At 45.0% G+C, this 23,176-nt stretch overlaps 1 long non-coding RNA gene across 1 annotated transcript in view; it reads right to left on the bottom strand.

Moving 5' to 3' along the window:
* Positions 1-1,139: 1,139 nt before the first annotated feature.
* Positions 1,140-23,176, bottom strand: part of LOC311586513 — a 140,044-nt gene continuing 118,007 nt past the window's right edge. Inside the window, exon 3 of the long non-coding RNA XR_014775547.1 lies at positions 1,140-1,193. This is a non-coding gene — a long non-coding RNA (uncharacterized lncRNA). The remainder of the gene's footprint in view (positions 1,194-23,176) is intronic.

Here is a 23,176-nt window from a genome sequence, read left to right on the forward strand (position 1 = left end):
GTTACCCCAACACAATACACATCCAGTATTTATAATTTCATTTAATTCTTGCCCAACACACCCATATAAATTATTACTATTATCACCCATGTTTTAAAAGAAAACATAGCTATAAGAACAAACTTAATGTGTTCAAAGACACAAGGGCACTGAACGATAAGGTGCTCATGGTCAATTTTACTAGACCCAAAGGCCATTTCCTTAGCAGCCACCCAGTGCAGACTCAAGATTTTAGTTGTTGATGGAAGAGACTACCATGATGTCACAGATGCTCAGGACATATTTGAGAAATGAATGATGTGGTGGGTGATTCAGCCAAAAGATAAAATGTTCGGCATTTTTTTATGTGGACTCATTTTAGTCTCATTTATTTTCCTCTAATGCTGAGAGTGTGAAAAGAAATCTCCTTTAGGTTAAGTTTGAGTTAACAGGTTTTTACATTAAAGGGGATAAGCTCCCAGGAGTTGCATACCCTCAACATGATTAAAAACAAATTTATGGGAAAAAATACCCTATTAGTTTTGCATTGCTAAGAATCAAATTACCTGACATAAACAACTTAAGGGAAAGAAATATATTTATTTTCACTCACACCAGAGGGGGCTACTCTGTGGTTTCTTGGCCTTGTATGTTTGGACAAAATATTGTGTCAGAAAAATGGGGTGAATGAGAGAAGCTCACCCCATAAGAAAGGAGAAGCAGAAAATAGGGCAGGATGTGGACCAGGTACCCCAACACCGTGGTTCTTCAGTAACCCACTTCTTCATACTAGGTCCTCTCTTCTGAACTTTTTAGAATCACCATCAGCTGGAGAGCAAGCTGCCAAGACATGAGCCAATGGGGGGTGGGGGGGGAACATTATATTCAAATCACATTTCACAGAGTAAACTTCATCTCCTGACTGGGGGGCAATCGAAGCATGTCAGAGATGTGAAGATGTTTTGTGAAATATAAACCAACATACAAGTGATCATTAATTATTAGTACTTTTCATACTTGTTTCCTCTTTTCAAGAATGGACTGTGTTAAGGGGTCTGGTGAGGAGGTTCAAGGGCTCTTGCTGCTCTTTCCAGAGGACCAGTGTTGAATCCACATCAGAGGACTTCCAGCTGCCCACAACTCTAACTTGAGTTGATAATGCCCTGTTCTGGCTTCTGTGGGCATTACATCCTTGCCCACTGCTGCTCCCCCACCTCCAACACAAAAAATAAATACAAATAATACAAATAAATCTTTAAAATAATTTACTATTCACAAAGTCTAAGTCAGCTGCTAAATTTCTTTTACTCTAAGACTAAGAGCGAATAGTTGATGAGTTTGTTTATAAGATCAAATCAGTAGGATGTTAAGCAATAAATTTATTTGACAAAGGTAAATATCACAGTGGAGAGGTCCAGGTTTTTTTTTAGCACTCTTCACCAAAGCAATAAATAAACAGAATTCTCCCAGAGCAAAGATGGAAATATAATTATTCAGTCTCTCCGTGTTAAATTCTCCCCCAAGAAATTGAAATATTGTTAGCAAGCACAGATTTAAATTTTGTGCTTCAATGAATTGGCAGATCTTGTTTATCGTTTTGATATCTCTGCATTCTACCACAGGGAAATCATGTAGACTCCCACAGTACATGAACGCAATACTGATAATTATGGAATTGGCTGCTTAGTTTGAAGATGATTTTTAAAAAAATCTCTTCTGATCTATTGGCTTTGGCGCCTGTAGGTGTGGCAGGGCTCTGTGTTCTCTTGGTTGGATTCAAACTCATGACCCTCCTGCTCCAACATCCTGAGTTCCGAGGTTGTGGGGACATATCACAGCGCCCTGTGTACGGCTATTCCTGCAATCTGAGATCTAATGCATGTTGAGTGTATTTGAAACTGTGCAACAAATCCAAAGCCAAACCATTCAACTCATTAAAAAAAAAAAAAAGAGCCAGGCATGGTTGGGCACGCTTTAATCCCAGCACTCAGGAGGCAGAGGCAGGTGGATCACTATGAGTTCGAGGCCAGCCTGGTCTACAAAGTGAGTCTACGACAGCCAAGAGAACACAGAGAAACCCTTCCTCGAAAAACCAAACAACAACAACAACAAAAAAAAAGAACAGTGCACACAATGTTTGCTTAAGATGTTTCAGTCTTTCTGGGATGGACTAGTGGACTAGCTCAGATGGTAAAGTGCTTGTTGGAGAAGCCTGAAGGCCTGAAATGGACCCCCAGGACTATTGTGTGACTCTTTCTAGGAAGACACAACACACACAGGTACACTCATTCCAGATAGGGGACCCAGGGTAGACCAAGGTCACAGTTATGGCAAAGTCCAATTTGGTGATCCAGAACCTTAATGAGGCTACAAGCCAATATATGGGTGACATGTTGTTTACAGTCAGAGGAATGACTCACAGCCGGCCCCAGCACTGGTTACAACTCACACAAGCTGCAACCTGGAGCTTCTGTACCCTTTATGGGTGAGACAGTCTCATCTAGGAAGCTCAGTCAACACATCTCCTTTCTCAACTAGTTATTTACTGCTTCTATAGACTCAGGGAATGGCCCTGGTGAATCTTGTCAGTTTCAATTATGGGAAAAACCAATGTACAGTATGAAGCCACATGAAAGCAAGGCATGGCGGTGTATGCTTGTAATCCCACCACTAGGGAGGCAGAGATAGACAAATATGTGGTGTTTGCTGGTCTGTGAAGCTAGCCAGACCAGCTAGCCCCAGTCCACCTTTTCTTGCAAAAACAAGATGGATGGCACTCCTGAGGAATGGTACCCAAGACTGACCATTGGGCTATATATGTATACATGATCTTCAAATAGTCACATTGCACACACATGAACACACACACACACACATACACACACCACACACACACACACACACACATGCAAGCACAAAAGTAAAAAGAAAAGAGACCTTACATTTGTAGCCTGAGTGTAGCTTTATGAAGTATTTTACTAACCTTTGCACACGAAACCAAGTTTGTGCATAGTGAACCATAAGACTTACAGCATCATGTTTTTGACCAAAGACTTTCTGTAGGGAGCTAATGAATTGCAGAAGGAATGTGTATTGTTTGACATGGGCGTGGCCACATCAAGGACCATATGAGTCCTTTGGGCATGGTAAAGCCTTCCCCTGGAGAAACTTGAAGGGATATCCAAGGAGATAATTTCTGCTATTGGATGGCACAAGTGCAAGCGATGGGTATATTGACAGATGTGAGAGCTAATGGCATTGTTCACTGCCTAAAGGCGGTCTATTCTCTATCATGTGTGTGCGTGTGTGTTCATGCATGTGTTTGTGGATATTACCACAGGTACACATATACCTGTGTGAATTTCAGAGGACAACCTCACGTGTCAGACTCCTCCTCCTACCTTGTTAGAGGCAGGTTGTCTTGTTGCTCACTGCTGTGTAGGTCAGGCAAGCCTGCCATGGGCTTCAAGAGGTTCTCCTGTCTCTACCTCCTATAGGCGCACTAGGATTCCAGATGTGTGTGACACTTTTCAGCTTTCCATGGGTGCATCATGGATTTGAACTCAGATCCTCATGCTGTGCTTTTAGCAAGCACTTCACTCACTGGGCCACCTGCCCCGAGAGCCAGCACCTGTCTTGATGTTGACTTATTGCTTTCTCTGCTCAATGCCAACTGTTCCATAGTGCACTTGTATGAAGTATTTTGTGTCTTCATAGGGCAGAAGAAAACCACACTTCCAAGCCAACCATAGATATGAGCAACAGAGATAAATGGAATGTGAAAGGAAGTGTTAGATACAACCAAGGATAAAAATAATGAAATCTAATCATTGCCTAGGACTAAATACCCTGTAAGGCTCCAAGGGGAAAGCAATTTTGAAATTGTTCAATGAATGTTCCAGCAAGAACGTATTTTACTTGCTTCAACCCCATATTTAAAGAATCATTAGGAGCTACAAGGGATCACTTAGATTTGTTTCACTTATGCATATCTAAATTTTATGAATAAAATGACATGTTTTAATGGTATTTTCAGGCTTGGGGACTTGCAAAGGTCTGAAGATGAGTCCTTCCACTATAACAAAAGTCTGTGAGTCAGTGTCACTTAATTGTCACAGCGGCCCTGTGAAGTAAGTGTAGTTATTCTTGTATTAGAGATGAGGTGACAGTTGGGCATTTGAATAATGTGTCAAGAAAGCAATCTGAGGCCAGGAATATCCATGGTTTCCCTTGTCCCAGCCTCAGTGGCTGGCACATAGCACATGGCATACTAGTTCAGATGGTCTCTGTGTGTGTGGTCCCTGGACCTACCACATGAACATCACCTGGGGACATTACCATCAACACAAAATCTCAATCCCTCCCAGACCTCCTGACTCTGGATATTTAAACTCAGTAAGACCTGTTGTAATTGGTCACACTCTAGTTGGCTTCAATTACCAACTTGACCCAGCCTAAGGTCTCATGAAGGAGTCTCCGCTGAAGGGTCTCCAACATCACCTTGGCCCATGGCCATATCTGTGAGAGATTATTTTGACCAGTGGTTGCTGCAAGAAGGACAAACCTACCCCTGGATAGGTGGTCCTCAACTCTATAAGAAATCTCTGGTAGAAAGACGTTTACAGCCTTTATGACAACAGATCTTTTTAAACAAATTTTTTTTACATCTCTCTCTCTCTCTCTCTCTCTCTCTCTCTCTCTCTCTCTCTCTCTCTCTCTCTGTGTGTGTGTGTGTGTGTGTGTGTGTGTGTGTGTGTGTGTGCGCTCCTTCATTCATGCCAACATGTGTGTGCAGAGGTCAGAGGATAGCTTCCAGGAGTCAGTTTTTCTCTTCGACCACGTGGCTCAGGTCTCAGACTTGGCAGCCAGCAATGTAGAACCACTGAGTCATCTTAGTGGCCGGAACTGACTTCTTTTATATCACTCTTCACGCCTTGCTGCACTTTCTCTACTAGGTGTCATGACGTGAACAGCTTTACTCCATCATAACTCTTCCGCCATGATTCTCTCAGCCTTACCATCCACCCATATCGAAGAAACAAAGTGGCCACTGACTGAAGCCATCAGCCAGAGGAACCCTTTTCTTTTTAAACTTGTCTAACTCAGATGTTTTGTCATAGTAACAGGAAGATAACTAACAAAACACCTTCCCATGTCCTAATTCATGAGGGAGAGTGTGTGTGTATGTGCACATTTCTGAACATGAACATGCTTTTGCATGTGCGTGTGTGTGTGTATATGTGTGTACACATGCACTTGCATGCAGTTACATGTGGAAGCTGGAGTCCAATCTTTACTATTGTTCTCCAGATGCCATTCATCTGAGACAAGGTCTCTCATTGGCCTAGAGCTCACCAACTAGACTAGGCTGGTGAGTGAACCCCGGAGACCCTCCTGATTTCACCCCCTCCCACAGCACTGAAATCATAAGCATGCGCTAGCATCACCTGGCTTATTTTCTTGTTTTAATTACATCAATTACTGTGTATGTACTTTTGTACGTGTGCACACAAGTGCATGTGCTCACATGAGCATGCGGAGGTCAGAGGACAGCTCTAGGGAGCTGGTTTTCTCCTTCCACCACGTAGGATAGACGTCAGCTCATCGGGCCAGGAAACTGACATCTTTAGCCATTGAGTCACCTCACTGTCCCTTTGTGATTTGGTCTGTTTGTTGTTTGTTTTTGAAGTGCGTACCAGGCAGTCGCTCTACCACATGCTTTTGTTTGTGTTTTACATGGGTTCCTGGAGAGTGAACTCAGGTCCTCAAGCACACAAGGCAAGTGCTTCACTGACTAAGCGCTCTCTCCCTGGCCTCTCATGTTCTAATTCTTCAAGAAGCCATGTGCCTCTGAGCAGCCTTTCCCAGACCCCATACAGAGCTGAGCGCCCACACTATGCCTCTCTTTTGGCAGCGTGAAACCCTTCCCTGCAAAGAAAACGATCAGCCACATTTTTATGTTCCTACCACGAAGGGGCCACCTGAGAGAAGAAAATTCCATCTTCCATGAAACCAGATTTATTCTTTGTTCTTTGAACAACACAGTGAAAGCCCAAATGATTTTTTTCCACCTTGGGCAGCACTTAGAAGCTTTTCATTGGTATGAGAATAAAGAGGGGAAAAAATTTCCCCCCTCGGTTCTGTTTACCGAGGCCATAGCGCTGAGAGAAAACAATTTAAAAGCATAAACTACTGAAGATGTTTTGTTTGTTTGTTTGACATAAAACAAGCGACAGGCTCTTGCTTGTAATTTAGAATCACAGGTGGTGTGAGATAAAAAGGGATCCACAAGATCACCCACCAAGCCCTCACTAGATGAGTTATAACAGTACCAGAGGCCATTTATTTTGTAAAAGTTATGCAGAGGCGTAGGGAGATGGTTCTGGTAGGACATCCTGTGAAAGCATGGGGACCTGAGATCAGATTGCTGGTACCACTTCAAAACACCATCTAGGGTAGTAGGGTGTCTATGATTCCCAACACCATGAAGATTGGAAGATGGCTAGGGCCAACTGGCCAGGCAGACTAGGCAAATCAGTGTGCTGTCCATCCACCCAACCCAACTGGAGTTAACAGGCAACAGGATGCTCAGCCTCCAGTAGCACCATGGGAGAAAGGGAAAAAGGGCTGGTGGGTGTCGGGGTACCAGTATGAGGGGATGCTATTGTAGATGAACCTGCTTCCATGAGTGCATGAGTGCAGACCTGTTACAATAAGCAAGAGAGTGTTTCCGTAGAGGCTTTGGGAGGATTCATCAGAAACAGTACCCCTGTGCTCCCAGTACACGGGAGGGGAGATCAGGAAGACGGGAAGCTTGAGGCAATCCTGGGCTACATAATGAGTTCGAAGCCAGCCTGAGCTACATGAGACCCTGTTTAAGGAGAGGAGAAGGGATCAGATACCTGGGAACAATATAATAAAGAACGTATCCAAACAGATCCAATAAAAGAAAGGGGAGGACTCAGAAAGCCTATAAAACACCCAAGCCAGCATCCCTCGGGCCGACTGCTAGCCTTAGGACCTCTCCCATCCCAAAGACTCAAAGCTGTGGTTTCTCTCTTTCTCCGTGACTCGGTCTTCTTTTGCTCCTGGCCATTCCTCTTTGTCTGTACCAGGAATACTCTCAGCGGTGCCTGAGAGGACCACCATCAACCCCATTACAATTTTACATCACCGTAGAGACAGCTACTTCCGACACCGTCCACCTTGGCGGACCGAAATCCCTCTGAAACCGTGAGACAAACCCCTAAGGTGCCCCTGTCAGGCATCTTGTTATAGAGACAAGTAACCGTACTCGATGTAGCCTGTATCTGCAGAGGAGCGGATTTAACTCGCAACTCTCTGAGTGCCTCTCCCCACAACACCCCCGCCTTTGTTTAGCATTGCAGAAATGAGATTTCCAGCTCCTTCTAGGCAATCCCCTCGCAAAGATCATATTTCTCTTTGTGCTTTCATAGCCAGGAAATCCTTCATCAAATTCAATAAATCCTCCTCGCTTCCTGCTAAGCCCTCATCATGTCTGTTTTCTGTGAAGGAGGCAGCTGGTTGTTCTTAGGGCAGGGGAGAAAAAAAAACCCCAATCCTAAAATCTGCCTATTCTAGCACAATGTAGGAGCCTAGACAGTTCAGCATCAGGCGCCTGAGCATTTCTTTATCTCCCACACTGGTGCTGATGGGTGCAAAGCCAAGCTGGCTCCAGCTAAGCATTCTGGGGGATGGTGGTGGGTGGAAGCCGAGAGAAAGCTGAGGCATCCCCAGAGAGTCATCACCTCACGCATGCTCATTATTTCTCCTCAGCCTCACCCTAGCACTTCAGGTCTACACACCCACTACCCTCCCCCAGACAGACAGACAGACAGACAGACAGACACACACACACACACACACACACACACACACACACACACACACACACACTTTGTTTTTGCCCTTTCCCCCACTTTCTCAGCGATCTTCCAGCCCATCCCCCACCCTGTCCTTGATTCACGTATGGCCTCTTGGGTGTACTAGAACGCTCTTGCTTTCTTTCTTGATCCAAAAACTAAAGCCTCTCTAATATAACACTTTCTTTTTTAAAAAAAAAAAAAACAAACCTCCTATTACATTTATTTACTTACTTTCGAGAGCACATATACACCCATGTGAAGACCAGAAGGCAGTTTGCAAGGATCAGATCTCTCCTTTCACTGGGTGGGTCTTGGCGGCAAGCACCTTGAGCCCCCTGGCCAGCCCAGCTTGTGGCTCCTACACTATCTTGTGTGTTTGAACCCTGGGTCCCAATTGGCAGTGGTTTGTGGGGAGGCTGTGGAACCTTCAGGAAGAGGGGGACATAGGTGAATATAGATCTTTCAAGAAGGATTCATAGAAGATGATGGCTGGCCCCCAGTGTCAGATAAGCCTTCTCTGTTTCCTGATCCCACAGTGAGGTGACAACTCTCTCTCTCACACACTTTGTTTTTTGTTTGATTGCTTCTATTTGCTCTGTATTATTTTTTAAATATTTGTTTGTTTGTTTGGTTGGTTTGTTGGTTGGTTTTTTGAGACAGGGTTTCTCTGTGCAGCCTTGGCTGTCCTAGACTCACTTTGTGGACCAGGCTGCCCTCGAATACACAGCGATCCTCTTAGTGCTGCCTCCTGAGTCCTGGGATTAAAGCTGTGCACCACCACGCACCTACTGTTTTTAAAATTAGTTCTTACTGTGTAGCCCAGGCTGCCTTTGAACTGGCAGGTATCTTCCTGCCTCTGTTTTGCAGTAATGATTATCCTGGCTTGGTAGCCAAGGCAACTACTTAAACAGAACAATAGTCTCTAGTTAAGTCAATGGTAATGCCAACTAGGCTGTTGATATCCCCTACAAGAGGGAGGGAAGGGAGGGTCACTGAACCCTCACTTGAGAGTCCAGCCTTTACTCTCTCTTTCCCTCCCCTGCCTGCAAGGGATCTTGGGGGATTCCAAACGGGAAGTCGAAGGTTGTCCGAAAGAGGACTCCACGATGCAGCTTCCATAAGGGCCAACTCCATCACCAGAACGGGATGGGACTTAGCGGTGATGCAGCTATTTGGCTCTCGGCCCCACTCCTGTGAGCAACGTCTCACCCGTGCTCTTGTAAGTAAACCAAATAAGCTCATTGGTCCAGCAGGTTATAAACTTCGGTGGAACCATACTTGGGTCTGTCCCTGGTGCCCCATCAGGGGTGGCTAGACATTTGCTCACATCTCCCCCAGAAAGAGTTAACACAACACTCAGCCTTTTGCACACACCCCGCTTCCCCACTCCCAGGCTCCCCACACACTTCAGCCTCCTACTCCACCAACCTTCCCTGCTGTAACTAGGCTGGAAGACATGAAGATGTTCTCAAAGAGACACTGCATTCTCCATCTCACTGTCAGACTCTTGAAACAATGGATGCTCTCACCAAAAAATGAAGGGGCAGGGAGTGATTTCCCCGGAATCTCATGCTTGGAGAAAGAAAAGTTGCCAGGTAGACGGACCACTGTATGGAATGGGACTGGAGCCCGGACACTGATGGTTCAGTGGTGGGCAGACCCATACCTTGACCAGGATAGCTTAGATGTGCATGTCCTGAGCTCTCTACTTTAACTTTAATCTCAATGCGTTACCCTGGTGGTGGATTTAAGGGGTGTCCCCAGATCTCTCTGTCCCTCTTCGCACCGCGTCACATGAAATAAAGCTCCTTCTTCTGCCTCTCACTATTCATTTTGCTGTTTTGGTTGGCTTCTCAAGAACACATGGCCGAAATTGACGTCCTGGGGCACAGACTGCGGCCCCAAATTTACTAACCCTGACACTGTGAACTGATCCCCTCTGAAACCCTGACCTCAAATAGGTCTTCCCTCCCCTTGAGTTGTTTCTATCAAGTGCGTTGGTCATAAAGACGTATAAGTGACAAACAGGCAGAATCCAAGGCCAGGGCAGCTCTGAGCAGTAGCTGCTGTCCCCTTCTGATCATGATGTCACTCCATGGGTTGAGCCAGGGATGCCTCACCTATCTTATTCACGTCCATTGGCAAGACCCTTGCTCTTAAATAACGAATCTCCGTGGCCAGCAAGGAAAGCAACAGTTTATTCTTCATTGCTACAGAACTTGCAGTAAGCTAAAACAAAGACCGAAAAACTGGCACCCTGTGGTTGAGTGCTCTTCATAGCTCTAATCACAAGCCCCTACCCTCTCCTCGCCATGGGTGGGCACATCAGATCCATAACGTAACCATATCCCAAATTCCCTTCTGGCTGGAGCAAGAGAGTTCCTCCTCCTCCGTCTATGTGAGCACAGTTGCATAACAAACCTAAGATACGCTGTAAGTACCTAGGTGAACAGGCACCAGCAGCCAGGGAAGACAGGGACTGAGGGCCACCTGCTTATCTGTGATCTGGCCGGCTTAAGCTTATTAAGCCACCCTTGGTGTTGGGAATAGGCCACCTGCACTTCATTTCTCACAGGAAGTACATTATCACTTGGATTGTGATTTTTTTTTTTCCTTGATTTAAATTGGAAAAGAAGAATCTTCCCCATCCATCCTTGTCAGACAGATCCAATGAGGTCAAGGGAGAGATAGCTACAGAGAAAGCCCACTGTTTAGTTTGGTAAACCATGCTGAGAATTCAAAGACAAACTTTAAGAACTCATCATGTGGGCTGGAGAGATGTCTCGGCAGTTAAGATCACTGGCTGCTCTTCCAGAGGACCCAGGTTTGATTCCTAGCACCTACCTATCAGCTCACAACTGTAATGCCAGTTCCCTCTTCTGGCCTCCATGGACACATGGATACACACACACACACACACACACACACACACACACACACACACACAATATATATGAATAAAAAACTAGTCTTGTGATTGAGGCCTCTTTGCACAAAGTCTGCTTTGGTTTGAAGGTAGTTAAACGTTCTGACTGCAAACCCTGCTTTCTCTGCTCTCCATGTGTCTCCAGAGAGGGCTGTTACAGTTTGAATGTACAGGATGCCTTGCAGGGCCATATTTTGAACATTGGTCCTCAGTTAGCACAACTGTTTTTGGAGACTGTGAAACCTTCAACAGGCAGATCCTTATGGAAACAAATGGTTCATGTGGGTAGACTATTCTAGCAGCCTATATTTGCTTCCTTTTTGCTCTCTTGCTTCCTGGAAATAGATCATAAACATATTCATAATCTAAACATATAGTAAGTGTATAATCTAAAGTTTGCCTGTTTCCTGTTGTAATGAAATATTGGAGTCTTGGTAATTTATAAATAATAGAGTTTGATTTAGGCCGTGGTTTAGAGATTGAGAAGGCCAAGAGCATTTGGTGCCATTTGGTGAGTCTCTCATTGTCATGTGACATGGTAGGGGTTGTCACACGGCATGGCAGAGGAAGCCTTTAGATCAAGTCTCTCTTCTTCTGACAAAGCTAACACCGTCAAGGGGATCCACCCTCATGGACTCATATAATCATCAACATCCAAAGGCCCCACCTTCAAATGTCATCCCCATAAGGCCGTAGGGACTAAGTTTCCAACACATGAACTTTCTAGGCACCTCATTCAAATTATACATCAACTTGTACAATAAATGCAAAGTTCTCATAGAAAAAAATCATAAATATAAAGTGACAAACATTTTAAAAAAAAACCAGCCTAGTTAACTAGAGGCACTGCCTATATTACTACCTGAGGAGCTAAGTCTTTTGAGGACTCAAATCTATATAACTTTGGTCTCTGTGGTTCTTCTGGGTTCCTCAGGAACCTTCCAAGATACCAACTTAGCTCCTTTATTGCACAGGACATCATCAGAAACACCAGCTCTCCTGTCTCTGGGCCACCCCTTTCCTGATTCTCCACATGTCCACAATAAGGGGTGCTGTGGTTTGAAAGTTAAATGCCACCCCCCCCCAGACTCACGTGTTTGAACACTTGGTCCTCAGCTGCTGGCGCTATCCTGGGAGATTGCAGCACCTCTACAGAGTGGAACTTTACTGGTGGAAGTAGGTAACTCAAGGGTGGGTCTTGAGCTTTTATACTAGCCTGTCCGTGATTGCTTGCTCTTGGCTGTCTTTCTCTGGCTGTGGACGCATTGTGGCCACCCACATCATTGCCCTGTTGCCATGCCTTCCCTGCTGTTGGACTGTATCCTTTCTTAAACAAGGAGCCAGAACAAACCCTTCCTTCCTGAAGTTGCTTCTAGTCAGCTCATTGCAAAAATGAGAAAAGTCACTAACGTGAGGGATCTGGAACTGGTAACTGGCCAAGAGAACTCCTAGCAAGTTTCAGACCTTCTGCAGACTAGAGAGGGCGTACCCCGGGAATCGCATGTGCAGTGACTCTTAATGGCAGGAAGGTCCCCAATGACCTAACAAAATCTTTCTCTATCGCCAGCTTGGGCAATTACTGTTTTGCAATTAAATTCACTCAAGAAAATAGAATCATTACTGTGAGGAAACTAGAAAAGGGCAAAAGGCACAGAACTGGCAACTCCCCGTGATGCCAACAGAAAATTGCATGGGAGTGACTGTGAGGCAGGAGAGTCCCTGAGAGAGACTCTGTGAGGCAGGGGCATCCTTGAAAGGCAGCTGTATCCTTAGAAGAGGCCCTGAGGTCTTATTGTCATGAAGCGGAGATGCCAAGTATGGCTTTAGAAACCATCATCATCTTCCTGCACGCAGAGCCATGCCTTCTGGGTCAAGTTGAATAACTCCACAGAGTTGACATTGTCCATCTTACCATTCCTTTTTTTTTTTTTTTCAAATTAGGTATACTTAATAATGTGACAGTTGATTTTTTTGAAACATAAAATTAAATAAAAAAGGTTGATATTTTATTAAGTGATATGAACATTGTTTTCAGTTATATAATAAAATATCAATGGTTTCTCTGTGTGTGTGTGTGTGTGTGTGAGAGAGAGAGAGAGAGAGAGAGAGAGAGAGACAGACAGACAGACAGACAGACAGACAGACAGACAGACAGAGACAGAGAGACAGAGAGGGAGGGAGGGAGGGAGAAAACAAGTCAACAACCCTAGTCAACACACCCTGACTAGATTCTCTCTCCTCTCTCTGTATTGCCAAGGATAGAACCCAGAACCATGTGCAAGATAAACAAAAATTTCCCCTGCTGAATTACATCTCCAGCCCCAGTACATGATTCCATATAGAGTTTGGGGGCTTCTTTAATTTTGATTTGTCGGGGAGCTAGGAATCTACCAAGGCTCTCTGGCATACTAGGTAAGCAGTCGCAGTCTACTGCTGAGCTCTATCCCCGGCTCTGAGACTCTTAAAATCATTTCCTTTGCTGCTCAATTTGAGTAGAACAACAAGAGTATCTTTGGACACTGAGGCTGTTGTTAGCAAGAAAGTCTGCAGTGACAGGGCTTAGAATTAGTGAGTAAGGGTGCCCGCTGTGCTGGGAATTGTGCAGAAAGAATTCTGCGATGGAAAACATGAAGTCCTAATCTGTGGGTTTTATGGGACTCCTGTTGAAATATTTGTATAATAATGAGTGGGAAGCAATGCTCAGAGAGCGAACATCTAAGTGCAGTCCGTTCTTCAGTGAGGAGGCGGCACGTGGCAGCTAGAGGTCTATGTCAGCTTCAACTTCTCGCAGGCAGCCTCAGAGGTCTGAGGAGGGTTAGCTGATTTGGGGCATGAGCTAGCCTGGGCTGAGCTCACGGTACTTTATACAGGACCTGCAAGACCCTAAGTAACTAACTGAAGGTGTTCATGTCGGTTGAGTCCATGGCCCCCTATGATGATGACAGAAGAGAAATATAAAAACCCTAGTTACACTTTTTTCTTTTTGTCCTTTTTTAAAAAATGTAGTTCCCTATACCCCTGCAGTTATAGGCCATAACTTTCCATTTACCCAAAAGGAGTAGACATTTTCTCTGACAGTCTCACTCTGTCTCTGTCTCTGTCTATCTCCCTCCCTCCCTCCCTCTTCCTCCCTCCCTCTTCCTCCCTCCCTCTCCCCCCACTCCAGTACGCTGCAAAGAGGAGGCCACACTTACCCAAGCCAAGCAACACTATCTTCCACACCAGTGCATCGACAAGTGACCCTGTTACAGCTGCTCCTGCACCAAGGCAGGGACCCATGGCAATTACTTCTGTTCTCACGTACAGAAGCAGAGACCCAGACTCCACTTACAGAAGGAGCACACAGTTACCTGTAGGCTCATAAAAAGAGGGGTGGGGAGAGGCCACCAGGTGGGGCACCCTAAACCTAAAATGACACACAGCTCCAAATGCCCACCTGTTGTGCTTGAAACATCTATAATATTTGCAAATAGACTTGGGCTTTTTCCCCCCCTCTTTGCCCTATCTTTACGTTCTTTAACAGACAGAGGAAAAAGAAGCCATTTAGTTTTGCAAGCATTGTCATCACTCTGGTACAAAAAGGATGTTACAGGCTCATAGAAAAGAGGCTCACCTTCACATGTGAGCTTCTCAGGGAGAGTGCCAGCACCGTGACCACAAACAGCAGCCCTAAGGCCCTTGAAGCAAGCAGGAGAGTGAGCCTCCGGTTGGAGAAACAAGTTTCCTTAGGAGAGACAGCCCTCGTGGCTAACATGATTGGGGTCCTGAGGGGAAGGAATTTATCCCTTCATTCAATCCCCTTCGGTTCTGAAGAACAAATGAAGTCTCCGATTCTTTTCCGTTTTCAAGGGTAGAGGCTGCTGACTTTCTTGTCATGTGACCTAGCCTACAAGCTGGAAGTCCAGAACTCACAGGACAAGAAGCCACTAGAAAAAAAACAATATGTCTCTGTGCTTGAGAGATGGCTCTGCGATTAAACACTCACATTGCTGTGAGAGAGAGAGAGAGAGAGAGAGAGAGAGAGAGAGAGAGAGAGAGAGACAGAGACAGAGACAGAGACAGAGACAGAGACAGAGACAGAGAGACAGAGAGAGACAGAGGGAGAGAGAGAGACGTAATTTCAAAAAAAATTCAAAATACAGTTAAAAATTGAAATTGCCTTGAGCCTGGGTAAGGGGCAAGGGCTTGCAGCTGGCAGCTGCAAAAGGAGAGAGAGAGACTTAAAGATGTAGTATGCTTTGTTCATCAACTCCATGTACGCCCAGAGAGAGAGAGAGAGAGAGAGAGAGACGCAGGAGTGTGTGGCCTGATTCCTGAGCAAAGGAGACGCAGCTAGACGATGTGTGATCTAACACCCATGTCAAAACAATCCCGACTTTCATTCATCTTCCTGAAACCAAGGCCCCCCCTCCTCTGAAGGCATGTTTAAGAAGCTAGCAGCGGATATAAATTCCGGGAGAGGTGACATTGCACCTTGCTTTTTATTTTTATTTTCTGTAAGCTCCTGGTATGCATTTGCTCCGTCAGGAGGGTTAAGCCAGTGGGAAGACAAGTGGAGGGGACCAGGAAGTAGAGTTGTCAGGGAAAGGTGGGGAGGTCTGAGAGAGAACTGTTCACTTGTTTCCCTGTAGCATTGTTTGCTGGGAGCCTGACAAATCAAATGAATAATGCCCCCCCCCAAAAAAAGATGATCACAATAATAAAAATAACAGCTAGCACAGTACACCCCCCCCACACACACACACACTTTACATGGTTTACCTTACCTGGGTCTCTCAATTACGCCACATTTAAAGCACACACAAAAAACCCAACTCCTACCAAGGGCTCAATAAATCATCATTATTCTGATTGGTTCAGTTCCCTCCAGGTCCTTCTATAGCATCAGGCAACATGTCTGCAGAGATGTTCCAGCCTTTGACAGCGCGATTTCTGCCAGCTGTAGCATAGGAAAGGGCACTACCTTACGGTGGTACTACTGCCTGTGTCACCAGTCATGCCTGCGTCCAAACCACCACCTGCCGAGAAAACAAGTGTCCCAGTAGGACTGAAGAAAAAGCGCCAGGTGTGGTTGCAGTGGTGGCAGGGCTCTTTGCTGAGTTAATGATGGTTAGGTGGTCTCTGGGGGGTGTGGAGTGGGGGTGGGGGGTGGGCTTGGGGACTGAATCCCTCAGCTGCTAATTAAGAACAATGTAGAAAGAGGTACTTTTGTCCCCAGGGCTCCTTATTCATCATTTCTTGTGCCTCTTACTCCTTGGTAGATGATGCTCATCCCATTAGTGCAGGCTGTCCTCTTTCTTTCTGATTGATGAAAATAAACCAGGGCAAAAGTGGTCCAAGGAAGCAGCAAGCCCGGGTCTCCAGGCAGTGCCTCAAGGGCCTTCCCTGAAGTGTGAGCCCTCATCACCGGAAGCCTTGAACATAACTGTACGTCAGGCATGCATAAGTAAAGCCCAAACTTGCCAACAAACAATGAATGCAATATCCACCCAAATGCCAGAGAGCACCCTGTCTGCTTGGCAAGGTCTCAGCCTTGGAAATTGTCGATCAGAGTCCAACAGCATAGGAGAGTACTTGACCTATGCTAGCCCATGCCTACCTCAGTTTCCCCAGCTTGCACCCCAACTCCTTCTACCTTGCAATCTCTGTAAAATGAAACTTCAGTACATTTTGGTCCCTGCACCTGTGACGGAGTTTCTATGTGTAGCCCTGGCTGTCTTGGACTCACTTTGTAGATAAGGTTGGCCTCCAACTCATACAGATCTGCCTGCCTCTGTCTCTCCGAGTACTGGGATTAAAGGCGTGCACCAGATTTTTATGCAAAGGGGTTAAGGGGAAAAAAATGGATAATTAGGAAAGATGGAATGTAGCCTGTGTGGACTTTTAAAGGAAGAGGCACAATTATATGTGTGAGCAGTAGAGCTGTATGCCATTTTGGTGGCTCTCAAGTTACATCTCAATGAGTTGCTAAGAAGCTTTCTATTCTTTTCTGTCTTTTTTTAAAAAACTAAGTGTGATTATAGGGTGGCTCTTGGGGGTTGTGTTGTGGGTATGCTTACAATCTGATAAGATTAAAAACCAGAAATTACTAGGCTTTAGAGCATGTCCTGTTACTGCAAGGGGTTTCTGGTGAAAGCTCTACAGGCTTGCAGTTGAGAAGGGGGTGAAGCACACATTGCTTCTCCGGTGGCGAAAGGCTTTGTCTTAGTTAGGGTTTCTATTGCTGTGGAGAGACGCCATGACCATGGCAACTCTGATAGAGGAAAGAGTTTAACTGGGGCTGGCTTACAATTCAGAAGTTTAGTCTGTTGTCATCATGGCGCAAAGCGTGGTAGCACATAGGCGGACATGGTGCTGGCGAGGTAGCTGAGAGCAGCAGGAAGAGAGTGAGACACTGGGCTTGGCTTGAGCATGTGAAACCTCAAAGCCCGACCCCCAGTGACACGCTTCCTCTAACAAGGCCACTCCCCCTAATAGTGCCACTCCATAAGGGCTCAAGGGATCCATTTTCAATCAACCACACGCATCAGCCGGACTCTAGCGTAAGGAGCTTCTTTCCCTTCCTGCGCCCTAATAGTGCCCCCTGCCTTTCTATCTTGCTGCAAATGGATAGCAGTAATAACAGTTTGTTGGGCGTATCCACCACCTCTCCCCCAAACATCTTCCATCCTTTCTACCCACGGTTGGCACAGACGGATGCTTTCCACCAACAGGGTCTTTGGTTACCTTTGAGTTTGAACCAGTTGGAAGAAGCACCAGAAAGTAAGATGTCAAAAAGAAAGAGACTGGGTAGTTGCCATTTGAGCTCTCTCTATACTTAGTAATGGTTGGGTTTCTGCAGTGGAAGAGAGACACACCCATCACCGCATTAAGTTGCCAGAGGGCCTGCTCCCTCAGGGGCCACCGCCTCGTAAAGATAGTAGATCCTCAGCCAGGCCACAGAATAGAGTTTTGGGAATCAGAGTAAGTTTATTGAGCAGAGATAAGAAATAGAGTATGCTTATGATTTAAGCATGGAGGGGGGGGGGGCAGGATGGGGAGGCAAGGCAATGGAAAAATTTGCAAAAAGAGTAGTATACACCCAAGACCTGCTGGGAATAGGCTCCAGCCTATGCCACACTTGGCTGTCTCTACCAATGGCTGTGCACGAGAATCTGTGGCTTTCAAAATTATACTGTTCAAGAGACATGGTTTACAATAAGGTTCAGCGACTAAAGTTTAAAAGTGAAGTACAGAAATATAGGCTAGTTGATTTATTTCTCTCAGGAGAATTTTCTATTTGTAAATAAAATTGTAAGACTTTTTTTTTAATTGTTCAGATAAGAAGAGCACTGGTATAGGTAGTGTCTAAATCACGGGCATCCTGGTCTTAAGTTAACACAGTTTGATGGTTTAGAAAGGGGTCTTTACCCAGGCTGCCCTTCCCGCAAACTAGCTGTACACTTGAGGATGACCTTGAATTTCTTCTCTTCTGGCTTACACCACCCAAGAGCTGAGATTAGAGGGATGTGTCACCACTCCCAGCTCATAGTACTGAGAATGGAAGCCAAGGTTTTGTATGTGCTGGTTGAGTGTTCTGCCACCTCCTTGGTCGCTCCCCACGTGTTGTTTTCTTTAACATTCTTGGGAAAGTGCATATTGTCTTTTGTAGACAACCCCTATTTGGGATGAAGTTTCTGACGTTCAGCCAATAGGAGCTGCAGACTGGATTCTAGGTGAGGGGGTCTCTTTCCCTTCCCTCTTGCCCTTAACTTTCCCTCCTGTTAGGGTGGGGGCATGGTAGGGGCATGAAGGGACAAGGCAGGCTGGAATGATCTGGTTTCTAGGGTCTTTTACCCTCATCTGGGGATATTCTCCCATAGATGAAACCAGGATCTGAAGAATCTGGAAACAACACCACCACTCCCTCCCATCACCCGCCCCCCCCCCCACATACACATTCTTAATTCTGACCCAGAGGCAGTAATAGCCTAGAAATTTGACTGCCTCTGGCAGCTGGCTTAACCCAGCCCACATCTGTGTAAATAGTCCTGTCTCTCCATTCCCTTTAGGTTCTCCTTTGGAGTTCGCCATCTGTTTCCTGCAGGAACCCGACTGAGACAGATGTTTACATAAATACTATGAGACTAAAGGATTTAGATCAATCCTGGAATTATTTCCCTTGTGAATATGGTGTTTTATAGAGGGTCTCATTTGTAAACTGAACCAAAGGATTTTATAAATGACTATCTTAAGAAATGTTTTTGCACTCTCTCTCTCTCTCTCTCTCTCTCTCTCTCTCTCTCTCTCTCCTCTCTCCCCAACCCCTGGACATTTTCAGGAAACTTAAAATATTTGGGGTTCCATCCTCCTGGATTTGGGGGCTTCAATCATCATCGATGATTGGAAAATTTGAGCCTCAAATGGGAAACGGACAGATTTTACTTTTAATAAAAAAATGTATTAAAAAGAGATATTATCAGCATAGAAGGACAGGCAGATGGCAGCATGGCAGGGGCACTGAGGCGAGCCCTGACTCATACCACACACTCAGAGTCCTTTCTTAACAATAGAGAAAAGAGGAGGTCCTATACTGTGTGAGTGACGGGCAGTCCTTGGTGCATGCTAGGAGTCAGGCTACCTCTGATTCCTGGCTGGATGGGGCTGGTCTGTTAGCATGGAACCTGTATGCAGAATTGGCCATGACAATGGAAAGGGCAAAAATTTGGGAAACCAAGTTCAACGGAAGAGCTTTACAAAATGGAGTGACTAAGGCTGGAGAGACAGCTCAGCGCATAACGCAGTTACTGCTCTTACAGAGCACCCGAGCTCATTTTCTTATCACCCACGTTGGGCAGACTGACTGTAACGTTAGCTCCAGGGAATCCATCCTCTCTGGACTTCATGTGCAACTGCACTCTTGTACACAGACACGCACATAAACGCATAATAAAAATAAACGTAATGAAATGGAGTGGCCCTGGCTAACAAACACTACTAACTATCCACAACCACTGCTTCCCCCAAAGACCAAGATAGACATGTTTCCCCAGACACTGAGATGTCTTTGCAATTTGACATTGACTGACTTTCAATCCCTATTACTTCCTGCTCCATGGCTATACACCGCTACAGCCACAACCCCCAGAGCCTCTGCCGCTGGTTCATTCCAGCTTTTTTTCATGAGCATCCTCCTTTCTTGCTAAATACATCCATGCCCACTTCTCTTATTATTTATATTATAGTCCTTTGGGAAGGTCAGCTCCTCACATCTCTACCTCATTTTTGCCTGGTACCCCAAGCTGCCTCATCTTTGATCCATCTCTGTTGTTTTCCTTCTTCGCGTTATTAATTTCTTAATATTTATATTCACGTGCATGTGATCCCCTCAACGTGAAGTTTCAGGAAGTTGTGAGTGCTGGGGGCCACACTCTGGTTCCAGGCAAGAACAGTGCTTATTTGTAGCTATTATCTCATTTCCACGGCCCTACCTAGTTTCCATATTCATGCACTCACACATGCATGCATGCCGCCATACACAGTACAGCAACACACACACACACACACACACACACACACACACACACACACACACACACACCTCTACTACAAGTTAGAGAACAGAACGGGAGTATTTTAGGGTTTCCCAGTGGGTTATTCCACATCTTAAGCAGGCTTCTGGATCACTGAGTTTAAAAATACTGATTTCTTGATAAAGCCAAAGTCTCCAGACAGCACTAGTGGAATCTAGATTAAACTTCTGGATCTCAGGCTTTGACCATCACTAACTTATCCCTGACCCCTAAACTAGTTCATGCAAGCAAACCACCAACAGCTCAGTCACCCAAAAAAAATTCCTATTGATCACTAGTTGTGCCATAAAATTATCAATAAAGTTCAAAAGCATAATGTCATGTTTGTGATTTTTAAATATTTCATTTATTTTAAACTATATGTTCTTATGTGTATCTGTACATGGGTATGTGCCACATAAATGAATGCAGTGCCCAAGGAGACCAGAAGAGGGTGTCAGATCCACTGGAGCTGGTAGGAGATAACCAATATGAATGCTGGGAACTAAACTCAGGGTGTCTGAAGGAACAGTAACCCTTAACTGCTGACCCATCTGTCCAGCACCCAAAAGTATACTGTGAATGACTCATATTCAGCTCTATCCAGCGTTTCTGAAGGGGAGGGGCCAAGCCAAAAGTGATGGAAGAATCTTAGAAAGCATCCCTGCAGCGCTTTTTTTCAAAGGCTTAATCAAGATTAATTAAGTTTTAATTGCTTGTGAAGCACAAAGCTGGAAGCTGTGATGAATTCAAAACAAGTGCAGGCACGGTCAACCTTGACAGCATTTGCTCTGCTGTAGAGATGAATCAGCCTGGGACCAGAACTGAAATCCAGATCAATTGTTTCTTGTTGTGTGATTCGGGTCTAGATCCATGGATAAATCAAGCAAGCCTAGGTTCAAATAAAAATCCATGAGACCAGTGATAACTCCTTCACAGTGCTTCCTGAGAGATAAAATAACATTACCTGTGGGCTGGTGAGATGGTTCAGCTGATAAAGCACTCGCTTCGTAACCTCAATTGTGCATGTGCAAGTGTGTGCATGTAATCCCAGCACTGGGTGATATAGAGACAAGAAGATGCCTGAACCTCCCTGGCCAGCCATTCTAGCCTAATTGGTGAGCTCCCGGCTTAAAGGTGGCAAATGACTTTTCTGTAAATAACACCTGCAATTGTCCCCTGGCTTCAAAATACATGTACACCCACATGTAGCTCCCTCATGCTATTCCCATCATGACAGGTGAACATATACTTACACACACATAGAAAGCATTACTTGTATAAAAAGCTATTAGTACAATGTTGGGGGCATGTCCAGTCATCACATGTTTAAGTAGATGGGCTTGCATCAGCATCTTACTATATAGGTGGAAAACCCAGAGAAACATAAATAAAACCATAAAAAGAACCTTAGAGTATTACCTAGATGTCGTATAAACTGCATACTTATGACAGGAGTGACGTGGCATGAAATATCATTACATACAGACTATGTCTGGTCAAAATACCCATTAGAGAGGAAGGAGGTCTTGAATTAGGTATAAAAATGGACATACAGGCAGCAGTGACTCAACAAGACCTCACGTCTGATGACCTGAAGTGGAGTCTGACAACCCACGAGATGTAAAGAGAGGACTGCCTTGTGGGTACCACCACAATGGAACCACTAAGACATCACTTGACACCTAGAAATGTTGCCGCGAGCTGTGTTCAGTTATCTTGAAATAATACAAACTCATGAGCCCCAGCATTAGACTTTCATTTTTAAAAAAAGATTTATCTATTATTGTGTATACAATGTTCTGTCTGCATGTACACCTGCATGCCAGCAGAGGGCATCAGATCACATTATAGATGGTTATAAGCCACCATGTGGTTGCTGGGAATTGAACTCAGGACCTTTGGAAGAGCAGGCGGTGCCCTTAACCACTGAGCCATCGCTCCAGCCCAACATTAGACTTTCTATTCAGACCTCTCCAGGATTTTTAGAAAGAGCAACATATGTGAAGATAGAGTCAATGGGTATCTGTACTCAAAGTGCTCTCCTTAACCATATATCTATTCTTATGTATGAGTCCCTTGTAGTCAACAAAAATCAATATCTCATCTTTTCTTCTTCAAGTCAGATGACGGAGAGAGTTTGTAAGCAACAGCCTGGGCTCTGCCTGCCTTCAGAAAGCTCCTCTATTAGAGCATTCGGTATAAAGGCTCATTTCCACTTTAAGTGCAAGATATTCAAGAGCTATTAAATTCTTACTTTTTTCTTTAGTAGTGAGGATCGAAACCAGGACTTGTGCACAATAGGCAAGCTTTCTACCGCCCTTTACAATCACCATGGTAAAAAAAAAATCTATTTACTCTAGAGGAGAATAATACTTACTTTGATGGCCAATCTCCTTTTTCTTTAGTTTTTCAGACAGGCTTGTGTCACTATGTAGCCCTGAGCAGCCTGGAACTTCCTGTGTAAACCAGGCTGGTATCAAACTCACAAAAATCCACATCCCATGATCCTGCATGTTGGATCAGAAGTGTGTACCTCACACCCAGCATGTTGGTTAATCTTGATTTTCACCTTGATGAGATTTTCAATCACCATAGCAACACATCTCTAGGTGTGTCTATCAGGAAGTATTCCAGAGAGGTTTCACCAGAAAGGGAAAACTCACCCTGACTGTGGGTGGCACCACCAAACCATCTGATATTAAAAAGGAGAAAGTTGCTTCCTAGCTATGGATACAATGTGACCTCATGCTATTCCCATCATGACAGACTGCACTCAACATGAACCAAAATAAACTGTTTCCTCCTTAAGTTGCTTCTTGCTGGTTGTATTG

Source organism: Acomys minous (assembly GCF_964271855.1).
Source record: "Acomys minous genome assembly, chromosome: 16".
In the NCBI taxonomy this organism is placed as follows: Eukaryota; Metazoa; Chordata; class Mammalia; order Rodentia; family Muridae; genus Acomys; species Acomys minous.